Raw genomic sequence first — 6,737 nt, forward strand, 5'->3', positions numbered from 1 at the left:
GGGACATCCCTGCCTTTTCCCTTCACTCCTGCCAAACTGGGTCGCTGCTTCTCGGTAGTGGTGCGACTTGGGCCGTCCCAACGCAGCAGGAGCGGGCCGCCCGGTGCTGTCGGCTAGGTCCAGGGGCCGACCGGTCTGGTGGCGCCACGGCTCGGTATAAAGGCGGCTGGCGCCGGCCATCGGCAGCACCACGGCACTCGACACCGGCCTGCATAGCATCCGTCCCGATCTCGCCATGCGTCTCGTGCTGCTCATGCTGCTGGTCGTCTGCGCGGCGGCCGCTGTCGGCGCCGCGTCCGCCCACCCCGGCACGTGTCCTCCTCCGAGAGACGAGTGCCCGGAGTTCTTTGCACTCAGCTCAGAACTGCGCTACTGCGGCCACGATGGCCAGTGCCCTCTCAACAACAAATGCTGCTACGACGTTTGCGCCCATGCGCACGTCTGCAAGACGCCCCTGTATGACGAATAAGGTGAGCCGCAGAGCGGGACTCTTGAGCTGGTGCGAGCTCGCCGCTATACCGTTACGTATGTGCACAACATCAAGTTGCTATTAATGCCTGGGAATAGGTAAGCAGAACCCATTTGCGTACTTTTTCCTACATATGCCATGTTGTATGACAAACTGGATAAAACCAGACATTACAACAGCACGTGCCTAAAACCTACTTACGCATTTACGCTTTAAGCCTATCCGTCAGAATAAGGTCTCCCATCTCACAAGTCGAAAAAGAGGGAGCTCTAGGTCTTTCTGGCTTATGTTATATGTTTTATGCCGCACTTCTGCGAACATACAACCAGGCTGTGATAGTTGCGGTGTAAAACACTGTCCCAGCATCCGAGATAGCGTTGCACCCGCCACTGAAAAAATTATTGGCACTTCTTGGCTTGCTCTAATTTGCAGTGTCAGCTGGTTGGCAAATATGTCCTTGCCTTTGGCTGGAAGTTTAACAAATTTAGCCCTGGTTTTACAGCGGAGTTTGTCGAGCCTATCCATCATCAATGCGTTTGTGTAAAAACCCGTGACATTTATCGGTGCTCATGCCATGGGCAGAATAATAGGTAGCGTGTACTGCCTTCGCTCATGATCAATTTCGATCACCTCATGATGCACTGCGGAATGGCCCGCTTTATCTGAGATGGGTGTCGCAAAGATATAACTTTTCAAACTAATGTGCTTACATCTTGTCAAACACGTCGCATGATCTTTTCCTAGTGCCCAAATAACGAGGTGTTGTCTGATCGCCTGCAGGGACTGGCGATCGGCTGCGATTGGTCAGCGACCCTGCGGGCGGAGCCAGGTGCGACACTGCCGACAGCTAGATACATCTCGGCAACATTCGCCCATTCGGCGTGCCTCCCCCTCCCCCACCCCCCTGATGCTGAGGCGTTGTATACCCAGATGTTGCTTTAATGCGTGCGCCATGTCATAGTGATGTCTGTATATCTGCGCACGTCTGTATGTATTGAGCTGATGCCATGTTACATTACCTCCATTATAATGAAATGATGCCAGTGCGTTTTTTCGCGGTTGACGGCCGGGCCATGAGCATGACAACAGAGACGTGGTCACCTGGCAACGGTGCCAGCATCGGCAGGCTGGTATGCAGGCGGCTGGTATGCACCCCCATGTGCAGATCAGACATAGGTGGCGTGTGCCGTGATATACACGTTGTCGAAAACACTTGATCTTGGCGATCACATACGCAAACATGCGATGCGTCTAATGCAGTCGACCATCGCGTGCCAGAACAATCACATCTACTGAGAAATAAACGCAACAGTGATGCCACTGAAAGGAATGGTATTCTGGGAGCGTGCAGAATGAGCTAGTGCGATTACGAGAAGCCAGAAAGGTCTCGAGCTCCAGTTTTTGGCATTATGAGTTGGGAGATCTTGTTCTGATAATACTGCACCTTCAGTATCAGGGGCTCAACCACGACCACGCAACCGTTATGCAACCAGCCGTAACTCGACACGGAGGGATTTGATAAATACGCAGCAAGCCGATTTTGAACTTTCTGTCGGGAGCCATCCAAAGAGAAAGACAAGAGAACAAATTGGTGTCGCCGGGGGGGGGGGAGGAGGGGCACCGACGCTCCCTCTTGGCTTCGCCCCTGTTCAGTACACTAGGAGCAAAATTGAACAGGTATATATATATATATATATATATATATATATATATATATATATATCCGTTATATTATGTATATATATATGTGTATATATATACATATATATATATATATATATATATATATATATATATATTTAACAGGTGCCTTGTTTAACGACGCCATAAAAAAACATTCGCTAGATTGACAATACTCGACGCTTCGAGCCTCTACTCATGGTTTCAGTGTTGACCAAGGTTAAGCAACGACAAAAAAACAACACTTGTATTCAGAATGCGATCCAAATCTTTGAAAACATTGACAACAAAAGTGTCACAACCACATGCAGCGTTTTCAAGTCCACTCACAGTATGCTAAATGCCTTTTGTTGGCCACTATATGACGACTTCCATATTAGCGAGATGCAAACAAATCGGCGTGCCAGATAATCGATTCGACTTTATGGCGAACCATAAAACGGGGACATGGAGGAATGGACACGCCAAAATGGCAAGCTGCTGAATGGAGAATTGCAAAATATGAACATCGAAATGTCGGCATGCCGTAATGGTGAACACCAAACGGCGACCAGCAGAATGGTGGCTTGTAAAAAAATGTGGGTGTCAAATTGGCGGACGGCTAAATGGTGGAGCACTCAGTGATCGTGTTTAAACAATGGTTGCATGGGAAAATGGCGAGGTGCCAAAATCACAAAAAGCTGAATAAGGAGATGAAAAACGACAAACTTACGAGGTAGGCGCCTAAGCGCCACGTTCTTCATGCCTATATGGATGAAGTTCTATGTTCTTCATGCCTATCATTCCAGTTCGATTTTTCTGATCGCTGTGTCCAGTGCGGCTCCGCTTTAGGAAACATGCAAGCCTATCAAGAGTTCACAGAGTGTGTAGAGTGGTCCATCTTCTCTCCGCAGAGACGCACATTTTACGAAAAATTATTCTTGTCCCTGGCCGTTCTTTTTTTGCGAGGTGCTTAGCGTTATCACAAATTGTCCCGCATTAGAATGTTTGATTATGTCTGTGATCAACGGATTGGAACATGGACGGAACTGAACAATATTACTCACGCGAGATAACTTGCGCTGACGCCAGGGGCCTTGCAAACAAGAACGTCTCGAGACCAAAAGACCTCTCCAAGGTTCTCACAGAATGTCGCTCTTTGCACAGACTAGGACAACGCATGTACATTGAAAGCAGGTAAGCCTATCGAGAGTTTTCAAAGCCTACCGAGAGGTCGCTTTACTGGAAGTTCGGCGGAGGCTTTTCTTCTCGTGCCGCTCTTCTTTGGCTAGGTTCTCAGCGTCAACGCAAATTAACTCACCTGAGAATGCCTGACTGTCTCCGTGTCCAGCCAATTGGATTATGGATACAGTCGAACATCCTGGAGCGAGATAACCTACGACGCAGAGAATCTTGCAAAAAAAGTTCCCAGACGAAGCATACGTCTGGTTGGCCTCTGAACACTCTCGAGAGTTTCAACCCTTTTTTCATCGTGTTGACAAACTTGCAATACACAACCATGCAATATATTGCTCCATCTCCATCGAAGCCCACCACAGACAAAAACAAAGACATTCAGATCAGTGCAACAACACAAATGTGTGTAATCATTACGTAGCACCCCAGAATAGATCATCTGCATAATGCGACAGGACGACGCATCTTAGCAGATTCACTCAGTGCACAGCAAAACCACGCGTCTCCATCGGCATACGCTGGAGACGCGTCACAACACGGCGTCGTAATGTCCGAACACAGCACAGCAGAACAAATCACACCACAGCTGGATGACGTTTTCTATAGCAGAGCAGCGCTCTTATTGTCAGAATGATGCGTCTCTTTTGACAAAGAGTGACGAAAAACGAAAAACCTTCAAATCAGCTTCTATATATCATTCGACGTGCAATCGCACGGCGAACACGATGGTATAACTTAAAACATTAACACACGTATAGCTTTGAAGTTATTTCCAAAAAACTCTCAAATGGCGCTCGATGTTGATTTTGCAATTGCTGCACAAGCTGTTTGCCTGCACAGAACCACGTCCCGCTGCACTTACACGCCAATTGGACCATTCACTTTCATTCAGAAGCGAAAAAAAAGTTTGGAAAATATTCATTTTTTGACAAAATGGCCCCCCCAAAATTTCCGGCAGCACCCGGTGAGCAAACATGTTGTCAACAAGTGGCAACATCGGCTTACATCGTTTGCAAGGTAAAGCACCCCTCGATTTTCATTGGTTCGTTAGACATGAGTTTGGAACATTTCACCAGCCGAAAAACGGCTATTTTCAATCTGAACATGCATCCAATTTGCACGCGTGCTGGATCTCATAATGGACCTCATATGGGTCGAAAAAACGTCCGTTTCTAAAATGGGCCGTCTTTCGCAAAAGGGTGGCCGCAGCCAGATTCGCGATCACTTGCATGTTGACAGCAACGCCACTGAATGCTTGTTCCACCACTGTGTATCGTCTCCACCGGCAATCTGCTTTCAAACGGAGCGGCTCTCAGAAACAAAACCATGGAAATTTGCGGCCATCAAGAATGCCATATGTTTCCAGCAACGCACTAATGTCTTCCTATATGTCATTCGACGCGGAATTGCACGGCGAACACAATGGCATAACTTAAAACTTTAACACGCGTATTGTTTTGAAGTAATTTCCAAAAAACTCTCTGAAACGGTGCTCGATGTTGATTTTGCCAATGCTGCACAAGCTGTTTGCCTGCACAGAAAAGCTTGCCGCTGCGCTCCAACACTAATTGGACCATGCCCATTCATTCAGAAATAACAAAATCGCGTTTGGAAAAACTTCATATTTTTCGACAAAATGGTCCCTCCAACATTTTCCGTCGGCACCCGGTGAGCAAAAATGTTGTCAACAAGTGGTAACATCGGCGTGCATCGTATGCAAGTAAAAGCACCGTTTGATTTTCATTGGTTCGTTAGAAATGAGTTTGGAACATTTTACTACCCGAAAAACGGCTGTTCTCAATCTGAACATGCATCCCAGTTGTACGCGTGCTGGATTTCATATTGACCATCATATCGGTCGAAAAACGTCCGTTTCTGAAATGGGCCGTTTTTCGCATCAAAGTGGCCACAGACAGATTTGCGACCACTTGCATATTGACAAAAACGCCGCTGAATGCTTGTTCTACCACTGCGTACCGTCTGCACCAGCAATCTGCTTTCAAACGGAGCGGCTCTCAGAAACAAAACCATGGAAATTTGCGGCCATCAAGAATGCTATATGTTTCCAACAACGCACTAATGCTTTACTATGTATCATTCAACGCGCTATCGCACGGCGACCACGATGATACAACTTAAAACATTAATGGACGTATAGTTCGGAAGTAATTTCCAAAAAACTGTCTCAAACGGCGCTCGATGTTGATTTTGCCATTGCTGCACAAGCTGTTTGCCTGCACAGAAACACTTGCCGCTGCACTTGCACACTAATTGGACCATGCCCTTTCATTCAGAATAGAAGAAAATCGCGTTTGGAAGATTTTCACTTTTTCGAAGAAAAGGCCTCCCCGAAATTTTCGGTCGGTACCCGGTGAGAAAAAATGTTGTCAACAAGTAGTAGCATGGGCTTACATTGTTTGCAAGTTAAAGCACAGTTCGATTTTCATTGGTTCGGTAGATATGAGTTTGAAACAAATTACTAGTCAAAAAACGGCTGTTTTCAATCTGAACGTGCATCCAATTTGTACGGGTGCAGGATTACATATTCGCCCTCATATGGGTCGAAAAAACGTATGTTTCCAAAATGGGCCGTTTTTCGCATCAAAGCGGCCGCGGCCAGAATTGCTATCACTTCCATGTTGACAACAACGCCACTGAATGCTTTTTATACCACTGTGTATCGTCTCCACCGGCAATCTGCTTTCAAACGGAGCGGCTCTCAGAAACAAAACCATGGAAATTTGCGGCCATCAAGAATGCCATATGTTTCCAGCAACGCACTAATGTCTTCCTATATATCATTCGACGCGCAATCGCATGGCGAACACAATGGCATAACTTAAAACTTTAACACACGTATTGTTTTAAAGTTATTTCCAAAAAACTCTCTGAAACGGTGCTCGATGTTGATTTTGCAAATGCCGCACAAGCTGTTTGCCTGCACAGAAAAACTTGCCCCTGCACTTCAAGATTAATTGGGCCATGCCCATTCATTCAGAAATAACCAAATCGCGTTTGGAAAAACTTCATATTTTTCCACAAAATGGCCCCCCCCCAACATTTTCCGTCGGCACCCGGTCAGCAAAAATGTTGTCAACAAGTGGTAACATCGGCTTACATCGTACGCAAGTAAAAGCACCGTTTGATTTTCATTGGTTCGTTAGACATGAGTTCGGCACATTTTACTAGCCGAAAAACGGCTGTTTTCAATCTGAACATGCATCCAATTTGTACGCGTGCTGGATTTGATATTGGCCATCACATCGGTCGAAAAACGTCGTTTCTGAAATGGGCCGTTTTTCGCATCAAAGTGGCCACAGACTAGATTTGCGATCACTTGCATATTGACAACAACGCCACTGAATGCTTGTTCCACCACTGTGTATCGTCTGCACCGGTATCTGCTTTCAAA

At 46.5% G+C, this 6,737-nt stretch overlaps 1 long non-coding RNA gene across 1 annotated transcript; it reads left to right on the top strand.

The window, feature by feature from the left end:
• The first annotated feature begins 194 nt into the window (after window positions 1-194).
• Window positions 195-1,512, top strand: LOC119112188 (uncharacterized). The gene is made up of 2 exons (XR_005095692.1): window positions 195-470; window positions 1,250-1,512. It is a non-coding gene; the product is annotated as an uncharacterized LOC119112188 (long non-coding RNA).
• The last annotated feature ends 5,225 nt before the right edge of the window (window positions 1,513-6,737 follow it).

Source organism: Pollicipes pollicipes, unplaced genomic scaffold (genome assembly GCF_011947565.3).
Source record: "Pollicipes pollicipes isolate AB1234 unplaced genomic scaffold, Ppol_2.1 Scaffold_2555;HRSCAF=2994_pilon_pilon_pilon, whole genome shotgun sequence".
In the NCBI taxonomy this organism is placed as follows: Eukaryota; Metazoa; Arthropoda; class Thecostraca; order Pollicipedomorpha; family Pollicipedidae; genus Pollicipes; species Pollicipes pollicipes.